Source organism: Somniosus microcephalus, chromosome 29 (assembly GCF_052327205.1).
Source record: "Somniosus microcephalus isolate GS21.2 chromosome 29, FLI_Smic_1.0, whole genome shotgun sequence".
Lineage (NCBI taxonomy): Eukaryota > Metazoa > Chordata > Chondrichthyes > Squaliformes > Somniosidae > Somniosus > Somniosus microcephalus.
This window is the reverse complement of record NC_141015.1, coordinates 20,383,237-20,399,033: the sequence shown is the minus strand read 5'-3', so window position 1 is coordinate 20,399,033 and position 15,797 is coordinate 20,383,237.

The following is a 15,797-nucleotide window of genomic DNA, read 5'->3' as shown; positions in this document are numbered from 1 at the left end:
GCGATCCTGGGCCTCTCCTCTTGGAAATACGCAGAGGCCCACGTATCCCAGGGGCGCACGCGGTTCGCAAGTGCTGCTGGGATCACGTGGGCCAGCTCAACCAATGGAAGAAGGGAATCCCCCTTCATACTTTCGATGGTTCTGTACGCACAGAACTGTCAAAAGTATGAATGGGGATCACATTTAAAAACGCACTAAAACATTAAATACATTTAAAAACATTACATATTTAAAATTAATTAAATATTTTAAACAAAAATGTAATTTTTGAAAATAAAATGTAATGTTTTTACGGGGCTAAAAATAAACTTACCTTTTTGAAGAGTATTTTAAATTTATAAATGAGTTATCAAATTTCATTTTTCTATTTTTAAAAACTCTTAAGCTGGTAAAAGCAGACAGGCCTTATGCCAGCTTTTACCAGGCATAAGAATTTGACAGTCATTCGGCAGGCGGAAGTTGAGCAAAAAGCGCGACTCTCCACCCGCGGAGGCCCTTTTCTTGGGCAGGTGGATGATCTGTCAAGAGAATTCTTGGCAGATCGCAAGTGCTGGGTTTCAGCGCAGGCGCTTCGCACCTCGTACGCACCCGTAGGGGCCGCAACATCCGGCCCATTGCTAATATCTCCCAGTTCGCCGTCCATTGTTGCATCCGGGAGGTGACAAATGCTCTATACCAAAGGAGAAGGGAGTACACCTCTTTCCCCATGACCCGAGACAAATAGCCTGAACGCGCATGTGGCTTCGCTAGGATAGCGGGCTTCCCCATGGTTCAGGGCGCCATTGACTGCACGCATGTGGCATTGCGGGAACCTCATGAAAATGCGGAGGTTTTCTGCAACCGCAAAGTCTTCCACTCTCTCAACGTCCAGTTGGTTTGCGACCACAGACAGCGCATCCTCGCTGTCAATGCCCGCTATCCTGGCAGCAGTCACGATGCATTCATCCTGCGCCAGACTGGTGTCCCAACCACCGCATAACCCTCGTGGCTGGTTCCTCAGGGACAAGGGTTATCCACTCTGCACCTGGCTGATGACACCGCTCCGTAAGCCCAACACTCCTGCTAACCTTACCTACAATGATAGCCACAACGCCACCAGGAACCTCATTGAGCAGACGATCGGCGTCTTGAAGCAACGGTTCCGGTGTCTTGACCACTCTGGAGGAGTCCTGCAGTACTCTCCCGAGCGAGTCTCACTTTTCGTCGTTGTGTGCTGCATGCTTCACAACCTCGCAATTATGAGGACCCAGCCATTGCCACCAGGGATTGATGCACCACCTCAGGAGGAGGAAGAGGGAGAGGAGGAGGCAGAGGTGGAGGAGGAGACAGACGACGAGGATGAGCAGCAACGTGGGAGGGAGGCGCTCAATGTTGCCTCTGCAAGGGCTGTCCGTGAACACCTGATAAGATACCACTTCTAATGAATGACAGAGAAGATGGCTTCTGGGATGAACAAGCATATCATTACAGCCATCTCGCAGCCCCTATTACCGGGTAAAGCTCCAATGAGTAAAATGAGCAAAGTAATCAAGTTTAAATAAAAACATTTATTTTTCTGACAAACTGTGTCTTAATAAGCACAACCAATAACAAACAAACACGACAATTCATTAACTAACAAAACTGGTTCTTACCACATCGAGACAAGTGTTAACAGAGTGAACAATATATTAACATAAACATCCAATTTTGGTACAAACATTCCCATTTATTGGATAAGTTTTACTTTTCGCCCTTCGAGGGTGACCTCCCTCCCCTTCGCACTTCCCCCCTTCCCACCCTACAGCTTCTCCGTAATGTGGCCCCAGTGGCTGCAGCAAGGCTGGTGGAAAGCTGCTGAATGTTGGAGCCAGAAACTGCAGTTGGCTTTGAAGGACGCCCTTGACCAGCTCTGGGCCTGGAGGGCCCGGCTGCAGACTGCACCAACTCTGCATGGGCGGCGGCAGTCTGGGCTGGCTGGGTTACAGGCTGCGGCAAGTGCAATGGCGGAGTGGCAGTGGTGTGAGCAGGAATGCTGTCATCCTGAGAGAGGACAGCACCTTCCTGCTCGACCGACACACTGCCACTCCCCCGGGGCAGTACCTCAGCATCCGGAGCAATCTGCTCGAGCACAGATTGCTGGCCTGCTGCGGCACCGTCCGATCCCCGGTGGACTGTGGGCGACCCAGCAATGATGGCAGCAGTCAGCGCCTGCGTAACATCAATCTGAGACTGCATGAGAGCAGTCTGAGACTGGATGACATCAGCCAATGACTCAATTCCAGCACTAAACCGTTGCGTTGCCTCGGCCTGTGCTGCAATTGATGCTGCCACCTCACCCATTACACGCGGCATGGGCTCTGAGTCCCCACGGCAATTCCACCATCCTCTGCAACGAGGCAAGGATGGTTTCAAGGGTTTGCGCACAGGTGACAGCTGTGCTGGCGGCGGACTCCTCCACGCTCCTAGCCAGTGCATCCATGCTGTCGGGCACCCTTGCCATTGCACCCATGAGCTCCGTATGCATGCTCATTACCTGAGTATTCATGGCCGCTATATCGAGGTCCTCATCCGAGTCCTGTGCAGCAGAACTCGTGCGCGCACTCATCCTCTGGGGAGATGGCCCCCTAGCTTCCCTTCTCCCATGGTGTTGTTGCAGCCCGCTGGGTCCTGGAGCTTCACCCACATCAAAGCCAAATCTCCTGCTCCCTTCCAGTGAACGCCTGGTCCCAGTGTCGGAAGTGTCACCCTTAGGAGACGCAGGCGGTGAGGTTCCGGCTTCGTCTTCCTCCTCCTCTCCCGCGTCGCTCCCACTGGGAGGCTGAGAGACAGGCTGGTCAGCTGGTGGTTCACTATCTGAAAGCAGGAGGGTACAAGAGTGGCTTTAATGTGAGGGCAGGGGGACAGGAAGGGAGCAAGGACTGGAGACAGTATAGTTAGATGGAAAGTGGGAAAGGCTGGTGTTGTGAGGGGGAAGTGGTACGAGAGAGGAGCGAAAGCTGATTAACATACCATTGCTGTCCCCAAGGGGGTCGACCTCTCCAACGGCCACAGCACCGACAACATGACTGGCGATGAGTCTGTGGACTCTCTCCCCCAGTTGTGTGAGGGGGTGCAGCTCCGTCTGTCCTCCTCCTGTCCATTGTTGCTCTCTGCAATTATATGAAAGCTTGGCCTGTAAGAAAAAGGACAGCGTGTGAGTGAGTGAGTGTGCAGCCATGTGTTTGGCAAATGTGCCTACCATAGCTGAATAGCCGTTAATGTCTGCAAGGATATGGGATGTGCAGGTGAGTTTTATTAGATGGCCATAGTTGTTGGCTGAGTGTTGGGGATTTGGGACTTTACGCCGTCTGTGCACAGAGTGAAGTTGTGATGATGGGTCTAGAGGTTTTTCAAGCATGTACTCACCCTGACCACCCGAGCGAGGTCATTGAGCTTCTTGCGGCACTGCGTGTGAGTCCTTTGGACCAGGCTCCCGGATGAAACGTGCTAGGCAACCTCCCTCCGCACCCTTGTACTGAGCCATACAGATCAGGAGGGTGGCGGGGTTAAAGTAGCGAGCCACAGCTGGCTTGGGGTCACACTCATGAACAGGAACAGAAGCGTTTGGCAAAGTGATCGGCCACACAGCTGTCTGGCAGTCCCGCGCAGGCCGGTCACCGACTTTCCAATTGGGAGATTTTGCGTATGTGTGAAATTTTGAATGGGTCGTGCAGTCCGTTAAAGGGACCACACACCCCAAAAAAAATTTAGGGAGAACATTGGTCACCTCAGGCAGGGAGGGGAGGGGAAGTGAAGAGAGTTTGGTGATGGGATCAATATTAGTCAATAGCAGTGCACCAATACATCAAGCAGATCACTGATGCTTTGTTCTGCAGATAAAGCACCATCAGCTTTCTGATGGAAACACAGCAGCGGAATGAAAGGGAGAAACAATTCTCTATTCCAGGTTTCTTCAAAATCTAGGGGGGAATTAATAGTCATCCTACACAATGTCAATGTCATGGTGTCCATGAAATGCAACAGGTCTCACCCCATTCCAGGGGGACCAAGGACCAGCAGCATAGGATCATACAAATCAATGTCTCTACCCAAGCAGTAGTCTTGACTCTGTGCCTGGTTTATTTGAAAGAGAAGACATAACTGAAGGATGGTTCCTAGGAGACTAAGGCTACCTTCACGATAGCTACAGACAAAAGTTGAACACAGAAACAACGAGATCAATGCATCTGCCATGGTGCTAATAGAATAAATATTAGGATTTTGAAGCAATGCTTCAGATGCCTGGATATATCAAGGAGCATCTTGCAGTACAATGTGGAAAACTGCCCAGGTATGTCCTGTCCACAAAAAGGACAAATCCAATCCAGCCAATTACCGCCCCATCAGTCTACTCTCAATCATCAGCAAAGTGATGGAAGGTGTCATCGACAGTGCTATCAAGAGGCACTTACTCACCAATAACCTGCTCACTGATGCCCAGTTTGGGTTCCTCCAAGACCACTCGGCTCCCGACCTCATTACAGCCTTGGTCCAAACATGGACAAAGGAGCTGAATTCCAGAGGTGAGGTGAAAGTGACTGCCCTTGACATCAAGGCAGCATTTGACCGAGTCTGACATCAAGGAGCCCTAGTAAAACTGAAGTCAATGGGAATCAGGGGGAAAACACTCCACTGGCTGGAGTCATACCTAGCACAAAGGAAGATAGTTGTGGTGGTTGAAGGTCAATCATCACAGCCCCAGGACATCACTGCAGGAGTTCCTCAGGGCAGTGTCCTAGGCCCAACCATCTTCAGCTGCTTCATCAATGACCTTCGCTCCAACATAAGGTCAGAAATGGGGATGATCGCTGATGACTGCACAGTGTTCAGCGCCATTCACAGCTCCACAGATAATGAAGCAGTCCATGCCCGCATGCAACAAGACCTGGACGACGTTCAGGCTTGGGCTGATAAGTGGCAGGTAACATTCGCGCCACAGAAGTGCCAAGCAATGACTATCTCCAACAAGTGAGAGTCTAACCACCTCCCCTTGACATTCAATGGCATTACCATTGCCGAATCCCCCACTATCAACATCCTGGGGGGTCACCATTAACCAGAAACCTAACTGGACTAGCTACATAAATACTGTGGCAGCAAGAGCAGGTCAGAGGCTGGGTATTCTGTGGTGAGTGTCTCACCTCCTGACTCCCCAAAGCCTTTCCACCATCTACAAGGCACAAGTCAGGAGTGTGATGGAATACTCTCCACTTGCCTGGATGAGTGCAGCTCCAACAACACTCAAGAAGCTTGACACCATCCAGGACAAAGCAGCCCGCTGGATTGGCACCCCATCCACCACCTTAAACATTCACTCCCTCCATCACCGGTGTACCATGGCTGCAGTGTGTACCATTTACAAGATGCACTGCAGCAACTCACCAAGGCTTCTTCGGCAGCACCTCCCAAAGCCGCGACCTCTTCCACCTAGAAGGACAAGGGCAGCAGGCGCATGGGAACACCACCACCTCCAAGTTCCCCTCCAAGTCACACACCATCCTGACTTAGAAGTATATCGCTGATCCTTCATCTTCGCTGGGTCAAAATCCTGGAACTCCCTCCTTAACAGCACTGTGGGAGTACCATCACCACACGGACTGCAGCGGTTCAAGAAGGCGGCTCACCACCACCTTCTCAAGGGCAACTAGGGATGGGCAATAAATGCTGGCCTCGCCAGCGATGCCCACATCCCATAAACGAATTTAAAAAAACAACCATGTCAGGGTCTCCAAGATCATAGAATCATCGAATAATACAGCACAGAAGGAGGCCATTTGGCCCATCGAGTCTGCGCCGGCTCTTTCGAAGAGCAATCCCGTTAGTCCCACTCCCCCGCTCTTCCCCCATTTCCCTGCAATTTTTTCTCCTTCAAGTATCTATCCAATTCCCTTTTGAAGGTTACTATTGAATCTGTTTCCACCACCCTATCAGGCAGTGCGTTCCAAATCCTAACCACTCGTTGCGTAAAAGAGAATTGTTCCTCACGTCGCCTCTGGTTCTTTTGCCAATCACCTTAAATCTGTGCCCTCTGGTTATCGACGCTTCAGCCATTGGAAACAGTTTCTCTTTATTTACTCTAACTTCATGGTTTTAAACACCTCTATCAAATCTCTTCTGCTCTAAGGAAAACAAGATCATACTGTAAGTTCCACAACTTTGCCAACCACAGGGCCCTAACCGTGGTAAAGATCCACCTGTAGGCAGGGACAGTCCAGGACACTGACAATGGCCCCGATTTTCGGCTTGTGTGGGAAATGGTCGGGTTTCCCCGAATGTGCGGTTTCTGACACACATAAAAAAGTGTCAGCCAGCTCCACGCAATTTTCCCTCAATTGGCCAATTAATTCCCAGCATGTGGGAAGCCTTGCTAATTGTCCAATTCGAGTCAGAAATCCCCACACTATGATGTCATCATTCGTGGTGCTTTCAAAGTATCCAGCAAGCTTCTCCACCTCTGCAGGCTTTTCAACCACTCTTGCACAATGGCAGAGGAGCCTGCACCAGCTGCTGCCAACGGCAGAGGCCGGGCTGCCTTCAAATTCGACGAGGCTTCACTGCAGGCATTATTGGATGGGGTAAGGGCCCACAGGGAGGTCCTCTTCCCTAGGTCAGGGAGGAAGAGGCCTCCCACTGAGACCAATGCTGCATGGATGCAGGTGTCAGCAGATGCCAACTCGCTGGGAGTCACCAGAAGAACCTTGGCATTACATCTCTATCTCCTTCCTTTACTCCCCCACAGTACCATCCAGAGCCCCCGTCCTCACTGTGGAGGAGGAAGAGGCTGTGCAGCCAGACTCCTCAGAGGAAGCTCCAACCTCTGAGGGCGCAGCGTCAGCAGAAGTAAGCGCACCTAGCACTAGCGCAGACACTCACACCTCGGGGGGACCTTCGGGACATAGAGTAATGTTGTCACCTGGTGTTTCACAGCTCACAAGTGAGCCTCAGCAGATTCTGGAGACAGGGACAGCAGTGGAGAGTCCTCGTCGGAGGTTGCAGGACTCTGCCAGCTCAGCTCAGCTCAGCTGTGCTGCATGATGACCCTCTGCCTCTGGGTCCATCCGCAAGAGAAGAGGTGATGGATCTCCATGCACAGATGCAGGAGTCTCTGGCAGGTTTTGTCTCCAGGGTCGCTGCGAGTGCTGAGCAAATGGAGGAGTCCATAGCGACCATGAGCAGAGCCTTTGAGGAGTCATTGGTGCATGAACGCATCACCATGGAAAGGTTGGCAACCTCCATGGAGGAGATAACTCGCCAGGGCACGGAAAACATGGTGAGTGCTCATAAGAGAATGACATCTCTTGAGGAGCGTTGGCCATCTGTTGAACAGAGAAACCAGATCTTCATGGAAGTCCTTCTGAGTAGGACTGCCAGTGCAGAAACGGGTCCCACTGGCCCCCTAAAGCGCAGCAAGGTGCTCTCAAGCCACTTCCAAGCGCTGGCCCCTTCTGGCCTGTGCAGCTTCAGGTGAGTGAGCAGCAGCCTGGTGCTCCTGGTGCTCATCCTGCTGTTCCTGGTTCTGCTGCTGCCGCCTCTGCTGTTGGAGATCCTCTAATGCCAGGAAGGGAACGTCCCAAAGGCCCCTCATGCTTCTGGCAGGTGCCTCCGTTGAGGGGGCGCTGAGTTAGGGTGGTGAGAGGGGCTTCCCAGGAGCTCACACTGGAGAAGTGTGTGAGGCTCCAACTTTCTGAAGCTGCTCCTAAGGCTTCAAAAAGTTCCCCCAAGCCTTGATCAACAAGGTCCTGCAGCCTGCAAATGCTGCCTATTTAAATCTCTTCAGCCCTCAGCGACCTGCTGCTGCAAGCAAGCAAGCCAGCTGTTTTCACGCCAGCTCTCAGCAGCGGGGTTCCCCGCAGGCGGGTTTCAGGTGGGGAAAGCCCCAAAGTCGCAACGGCACGGGAAAATCCACTTCAACAAGCAGATAATTGCTTGTTAGTGCTCTGACGACCAGTCCCGCCAGCAGCGGCCGGGACTGAAGCGGAGCGCGCGGAAACGGCAGTCCGAAAGTCGGACGGGGCGGGGAATCAGGCGGGGGGGTCCCGACCACTTTTTCGCCGATTTTCGGCCCCTGGCCGCATGAAAAGCCGCCCGACGGCGGCCAGAAAATCGGGGCCATTCTCAGAGAATATTGGCGCATCCTGGAAGAGTACGACTGCCACAGAGGGAGCGAATTCACCCGAGTGCTTGAGATGCCTCTTTAACTAAGTACCCTGTCCAGATTGTTAGAAACTAGGGGTGCCTAAAAATGTATATGGCTTTTAAATGATAGTTTTGTTTTCCTGGGAAGCTTGCATTAGAATTTGAGACAGTCTTTTTAATCAGTTAGATTAGGTGAAACATAAACATTCCACACGGGGGCCCATAGGATGGCCCTGCCAGGCTAGTTATCTGTTGTTTGTAAGTTAGGGTTTTGACTTTGTTAATGTATCTTTAATTTGGCCAGTGAAGGCCCAGCCTATGTTTCTTCCATTATTACTAATAACCATATTATAATCTCCACAGATAGAATTTGGAGTTTGTTTAGCAGAACTGCTTGTGAAGATAATTCAAAGTTAATTAGGAAAAGACATAGAATGAAAGGAATTTGAGGAGGATAAGGTATCCATCTTAGAATGGGCCATTTGCTAGATGAAGGTGAGATAGCAAATGATTAATGTGCGACAGCTCTGGCTGGGGCCATGGTTAAGAGGGACAGGGCCAGGCCTTGTACTTGCTGGGAAAAAGGGGGAGAGAGTGAAAAGAGATAAGATGGATTCCAATGGAGGAACCTTCAAAATGTAAAAACAAGAAAGATAAATTGGTTGAAGTAATGAGACCTTCTTTTGGGGAGGGCTTTCATCCAAACACCAAGACAAAGAGCTTAAGCTGTCATTGGTTGGTGAAGTTTTGGAGGAACCTCTATAGGTTAAATGGTCTTGTCAATAACTTGGCCTCAGGCCCACCCCTAAAAAGAGAATAAAAAGTGACACCCCAAGGACTTGCACACAGACTGCGGAAGGGAGAGCCGAACAGCTGGTCGAACGCCCTTTTAAGAGTGATCCCATGCTCACCATCGAAGGCCCTAGAGAGAGAGAAAGAGAGAGAGACCAGAAGCCAGAGAAGTGTTTACGTATGCCAGCCGTCTGTCCAATCGGGTCCGATATCAGCTGCTTGTCACGGTCGTATGTTTTTGCTGTATTACTAGTGTGTTATATTCCGTCCTAAACTCTGATTAAACACAATATACCCACCATATTGGTTTGCACTTGATCCTGTTTACCAGAGATACGTGAATCTCAACAAGATGTGCACGATGCCAGAGGTGCCCAAGATACACATACAATTTAACGGCATGCTCCCATTAATTTGCATATTTCCCACGCTGCTGATACTAGTAGATTTGGATGTTATTTAGGATTAGTCCACCACTGAGGTAACAGCACCAGGAGCAGTCTCTCTAAACCTCCGGGCTTATGGACCCAAACAGGACAAACCAATTAATGAGAAATGTAAGTTTCCTGGACGTCACGGTTCAGGTTGCAGTTTGAACACCCTTGCACTATGCTGTGGCTCAATATAAATTCTTCAACATTGTCCTCTGCACTGTCTCAACGACCATCGGATGTGGCTCCTTTGAGCTCCTGCTCCTTGATTCTGCACCATCAGAGGAAAATTCTTTGACAAAGCTGAAGTAAAGCATAACTGATTTATTTCCCTAGAAATAACTTATGTTATGCGCCTTTACCCCGGTGCTCCCCTTGGTGACGGTGTGTGTTAATACAACCAATTCCAATGCTCCTTCTAGCTGCTTTCCCCAGTGGGAAGTGTAAGATTCAGAAGGGGCCACTTGGGTTTCAGGTGGCCCCATACCTGCTTGTGTTGGATCATTAGATGGCCCTAAAAATCTATCAGTCTCAACGCTGAAATTTTAATTGACCCCGAGCCTCAACAACTTTTTGGGTGCGAGAGTTCCAGATTTACACTACCACTTGTGTGAAGGTATGCTTCCTGACAGCACCTCTGAAAGCCTAGTTCTGATTTTAAGGTTATGCCCCCTTGTTCTGGACTTCCCTCCTCAGAGGAAATAGTTTCTCTCCATCTACCCTATCAACTCCAAATGCCCAAAGAATTGCCACACAACTCACAGTGGATTGCAGAACTGAGAAGCCTTCCTGAACAACTGCACAGATATGGCTTGTTGGACTCCTCCACAGTCAATGTTTTACACCTTGCCGGATGTTTTGGACAACCTCAAGCGACCCCATAATAGTAGGTTGGCGGTTAGGATCAGATCAGCCATGATCTTATTGAATGGCGGAGCAGGCTCGAGGGGCCGATTGGCCTACTCCTGCTCCTATTTCTTATGTTCTTAAAATCGTTCAGAAATTACAACTTTCTTTTATAAGTAGGTCCCTGAGGTGTTATCCTTGGGCTTGCAGCTGAGGATAGACTCAAACCGGCTCTTCACTTGCTCCTCCTCACCCTTGCTCATTGTGTCACCAACCAGTGCTCCCTCCTCATGCCCACTACCTAAATTTCCAATCTACGCTGATACTTGCGAGTGATACATGGTGCTGTGAGGTGCCGGCCTCTTCTGCAGCACTAGGAGCCACCTCTAGACACAGAAGAAGACCATATATTAAAACGCTGACTGCGTAACGCCTCTTTAAATATTACTTAAATGGGAATATGCTGTGCGGCATGGTGTTCTGCTTCAGTGCATGGAGAATCAGTGAGTGAATAAGGGGAGAAGAATCATGGAATAGTACAGCACAGAAGGAGGCCATTCGGCCCATCGAGTCTGCGCCGGCTCTTTCGAAGAGCAATCCAGTCAGTCCCACTCCCCCGCTCATTCCCCATAACCCTGGAATTTTTTTCATCAAGTATTTATCCAATTCCCTTTTGAAGGCTACTATTGAATCTGTATCCACCGCCCCATCAGGCAGTGCGTTCCAAATCCTAACCACTTGTTGAGTAAAAAAGAGTTTTTCCTCATGTCGCCTCTGGTTCTTTTGCCAATCACTTTCAATCTGTGCTCTCTGGTTATCGACCCTTCAGCCATTGGGAACAGTTTCTCTTTATTTACTCTAACTAAACCCTTCATGATTTTAAACACCTCTATCAAATCTCCTCTTAGCCTTCTCTGGTCTAAGGAGAACAACCCCAGCTTCTCCAGTCTATCCACGTAAATGTAATCCCTCATCCCTGGAACCATTCTAGTAAATCTCTTCCGTACCCTGTCCAAAGCCTTCACGTCCTTCCTAAAGTGTGGTGTCCAGAATTGGACACAATACTCCAGCTGGGGCCTAACTAGTGTTTTATACTCTGGGGGCTCGATCTTGCCAGCCCTGGGGAGGTGGGTTTGGAGGCGGGACTGCCGGGAAAATGGCAAGAATCTGGGGGCAGTTGCCCATCCCGCCCCCAACCCGCCTCTGTGCCATCTTCCCAGGAGGTGGGTAGCCGACCCACGCCGGGTCCCGTCTCCTGGAGGCGGGAAGGGGATTAGTGCCATTTAACTGCCTGTTAACGGGCAGTTAAGAGGATTATCCCCATTTTTCCACCAGAGGCGCGGGCTTCCCGACGTCGGGAAACCCCGCCAGGGTCACCGAGGCGAGCAGTGGGTCTGCGGGGGTCGGAGGGGTGCAAAAGTGTGCTGTGAAGGTAAGTGATGGGTGCAAGTGTGGAGAGGTGAGTATGTGAGGTGCGGGGAAAGTGATAGAAAATGTTTACTTACCTTTGTTTCTTCCTGCAGGCTTCAACAGTTGGGGATGTGGAGACTCTCGCATCTCACTGGCAGAGATGACAGATGGCTGCTGCATTCTCAGATGCAACAACCATCTAATTTCTGCTCACAGAAGAGGTTTGATGGGTCTTGAATACAAGAACTCATCAAACTAGAGAGTGTCAGTGTTTGACAGCTTCACAGCACTATCAAACGATGACAATGAAACGTCATACGCTAACGTTCTTTGTAACCGGCTTCCCCTTAATTGGCCTGCTAAGCCCGCCGGCCTGTGCTCCCCAAGAGAGAGCAAAAACATGGTGGTACCAGCCCTCTGCTTGGCCTCTGACGTCTTCTCCAATCTCTCTTTGGTCTCATTGTCAACAATATTGAAAGTTGACATCTCGAAGGCACTTAACAGCATAAGATTGTGAAGTCCTTCGCATGCATTTCTTCTTCCTGCTGTTGGACTTCGCTGCTCTACTGACTACACTGTTTGACTGAGCGGCTGTGGCTCTGCTCTGCCTTCCAGTCACTTCAAGTCTTATGCTGCTGAATTCTTTTGTCAAATTGGTTTCCGACCTCCTGGACTTCTCTGGACATCTAGACTATGTTTCTGCACTGGACAACACTGGATTACACTGTAAGACTTACCTGCTGTATCCCTATCTCTGCTGCTAAAAGATTTTTTACCTTTTAAACTGCGGCTGTGTCTCTGCTGAACTGGTTTTTCAGCTCCGCTGGATTCTAGCTAGCAGTTGCTGCTTCACTTGCTGTCCGGTGACTCGTTCTGCCGGTTTTCAGCTTGGCTGGTCACTGACTTATGGTTTTACTTTTTCTCCGCCGCTTTGATCTACGGTGACCTCCAACTTGTGTCAATTTTGCCTTCATCGTTCTGCATCGCTACCGACTCTCATTCCTACAGTAACAACCTCCATCCTCGAACTCTCCACCCTTCAAATAGCTTCTGGACTTCACGTGCCTGCTTTGGGCAGCGGTTCGTCGATGCTCCGTGCCGGCCCCATCCTGCTTACGTCAGCTTTGTCCTTCCATGGGACCTCTGACTTTGACCCTGGTCTCCCTATTATTGTCCCCAACCTATTCCCTGCTACCAGGAAATATGTATTCCATTAATTATTACATTTAAATAGGCCTATGTAACCTGGGCTTTTCCCGTGTCCATTTGTGTAGACACTTTGGCTGCTGCTCCGGACCCGAGCCATTCAATACTTTTGCACTTTTTCCCCCTATTTTCCTTTTCTCTCTATCCCTCCCTGACCGCTCTCTCCTGTCGTCATGCCTCCTTTCATCTCTCCTCTCTCGGATACACTGCCCTCCCAAATCCCTACCCCAATCCTTCATTACTCTTCGACCTTCCTACTCTCCTGCCGCCGTCCCAGGCTTGACTCCCTCTTAGATAAGCCCACAGCTTCCCCTGCGCCTCTCTTGGCATCCTACGAAGGGCCGATCGAGGTATTCATCGCTGCCTCCTTATGAGCAGCAACCCCAACTGTCCCATCCTACTCTCTCACTGACCTTCCCGTCCAGCGCGCCCACTGGGGGCTAATCTTGCCAATATCCTCCCCATCCAACTCATCCTCCCCCAGCACTGACCCTGTGGAAGCTGGCAGTGGGGTAGCCATCACCGACCCTCTCCGCATCTCCCTCCAGAATGTCCGTTCACTTGCGAACAAGGCCCTTGCCATCCATGAGCTTATCGTGGATGATTGTATCGATATCATGGCCCTGACGGAAACTTGGTTGAGGGGTGATGACACCTTACCCTTAAATGAAGCCTCCCCGCCTGGCTATACCTTCCACCACTTGCCCCGCTCAGACCGCCGTGGTGACGTTGTGGCTCTCATCACCAAATCACACCTTGGTCTGTCCCCCTACTCCTCCGGCACTTTCTCTCCTCCATTGAGCACCTCACCTTAATCCACCCCCTCACCTCATTTAAAATTCCCATTCTCTACAGCCCACCCAAATACCATAAAAATGTTATTACTGAGATATCTTCACTGCTTTCCTCCCTCAGCCTCTGCACCGAACGACTTCTCATCCTTGGTGATTTCAACCTCCATCTCAATTCATCATGCTCTCTCTCCTCTGAGTTCACTAGTCTTCTATCCTCCCTTTATCTCTCCCTCCATGTAAACTCCCCAACCCATACTCACGGCCACCCCCTCGACCTTGCCATCTCTCGTGGCCTCGCTACTCCCATCGTGTCAATCGCAGATAAGGTCATCTCTGACCACTTCCTCGTATCGCTCTCCACCCACAGCCCCCTTCCACACCCCATCCCAACCCTACTTCCTTCTGTGTCCGCCCCTGGAAAAACTCTCTCCCAATCTCTTACAACTGCACATGAAATCCCAACTGTTCAGCCTTTGGCCGTCCATTCACCATGACATTTCTGCAGCTACCGATCTGCTCAACCACACCCTCACCACCACCTTTGATGCCCTAGTCCCTATTAAAACCATTATACTCACGCTCTCTCTCTCCGCTCCCCCTGGTACGGCCCTCACCTTCACTCCCTTAAGTCCAAGGGGCACAAACTTCAACAGATATGGCGGACATAAAGCATCTTCAGCTCCTGCTCTCGTCTGGCAAAACTGCTCACTATTCCAGCATCATTCTGGAATGCAAAGATAACCCCGGCTTCTTTTCTCCACAACTAACCATCTTCTTAAACCCCTCCCCCCTGTCTCCTCCACCTTCACCTCCAACAAGTGTGAGGAGCTCATGGACTTCTTTGTCTCTAAGATTGAGACCATCCGATCAGCTGCCTCTGCCACTTCCCTTCCTTCCCCATGCCCACTGGGTCAAACTTCCTCTAAGGTTCCCCCCTGCCCGAGCCCTGAACTCACATCTTTCTCCAGTTTCCCTCCGATCTCCCCTCATGACCTCTCCACACCCATCTTGTCCATGAGACCCACTTCCTGCTCCCTCGACCCTATTCCCACCAAACTGCTGACCACCCAACTTCCTTTTCCGGCTCCCATGTTAGCTGATATTGTTAACAGTTCTCTCTCCTCAGGTACTGTCTCCCTCTCCCTCAAATCTGCCGTCATCACCCCCTCCTCAAAAAAAACAATCCTTGGCCCCTCCGACCTTGCAAACTACCACCCCATCTCCAACCTCCCTTTCCTCTCCAAAGTCCTTGAACATGTTGTCACCTCCCAAATCCGTGCCCATCTTTCCCGCATCTCCATGTTTGAATCCCTCCAATCAGGTTTCCGCCCTTGCCACAGTACCGAAATGGCTCTCATTAAAGTCACAAATGACATCCTTTGTGACTGTGACAAAGGTAAACTATCCCTCCTCGTCCTTCTTGACTTGTTTGCAGCCTTTGACACGGTTGACCACTCCATCGCCTCTCCACTGTCATCCAGCTGGGTGGGACTGCATTCGCCTGGTTCCATTCTTATCTATCTAATCGTAAACAGAGAATCACCTGCAATGGTTTCTCTTCCTGCTCCCGCATCTCTGGTGTACCCTAAGGATCTATTCTTGGCCCCCTCCGATTTCTCATCTACATGTTGCCCCTTGGCGACATCATTCGAAATCACAGCATCAGTTTCCACATGTACGCTGACGTCATCCAGCTCTACCTCACTACCACTTCTCTCGACCCCTCCACGGTCTCTAAATTGTCAGACTGCTTGTCCGACATCCAATTCTGGATGAGCAGAAATTTTCTCCAATTAAATATTGGGAAGACCGAAGCCATTGTTTTTGATCCCTGCCACAAACTCCATTCCCTAGCCACTGACTCCATCCCTCTCCCTAACATCTGTCTGAGGCTGAACCACACTGTTCGCAACCTTGGTGTCATATTTGACCCTGAAATGAGCTTCCGGCCACATATCTGCAGCATAACAAAGACCGCCTATTTCCACCTCCGTAACATCGCTCGTCTCCGCCCTTGCCTCAGCTCATCCGCTGCTGAAACCCTCATCCATGCGTGTGTTACCTCTAGACTTGACTATTCCAACGCACTTCTGGCTGGCCTCCCATATTCTACCCTACATAAACTTGAAGTGATCCAAAACTCGGCTACCCATGTCCTAAC